This window comes from Odontomachus brunneus, unplaced genomic scaffold, assembly GCF_010583005.1.
Source record: "Odontomachus brunneus isolate Ranch 3 - 2012 unplaced genomic scaffold, Obru_v1 Obru_scaffold_288, whole genome shotgun sequence".
In the NCBI taxonomy this organism is placed as follows: Eukaryota; Metazoa; Arthropoda; class Insecta; order Hymenoptera; family Formicidae; genus Odontomachus; species Odontomachus brunneus.
The window spans coordinates 65,503-65,812 of record NW_022639738.1 but is presented as its reverse complement, the minus strand read 5'-3'; positions in this window follow the sequence as shown (position 1 = coordinate 65,812).

Genomic DNA, 310 nt, shown 5'->3' with positions numbered 1-310 from the left:
AGAGAGAGAGAGAGAGAGAGAGAGAGAGAGAGAGAGAGAGAGAGAGAGAGTGAGAGTGAGAGAGAGGAAATTTAATGTAACTTTCACATGGCTCATTAGATGAGCATAGTTCATAGGCACCTAATATGATGTTTTTTTTATTGCAGGCGGCAAGTAAAAAACATATTGGATTCGACAATAGCCAATTGTATAAATTATTTGGAGTCATCTAAGGATTTGATCGACAATTTTACAGAAAAAGAATCTTCAAATAATAAGCTTAGAAATGGTATGTACAATTAAAAGTTTTACAATAATAAGAGTAATGATA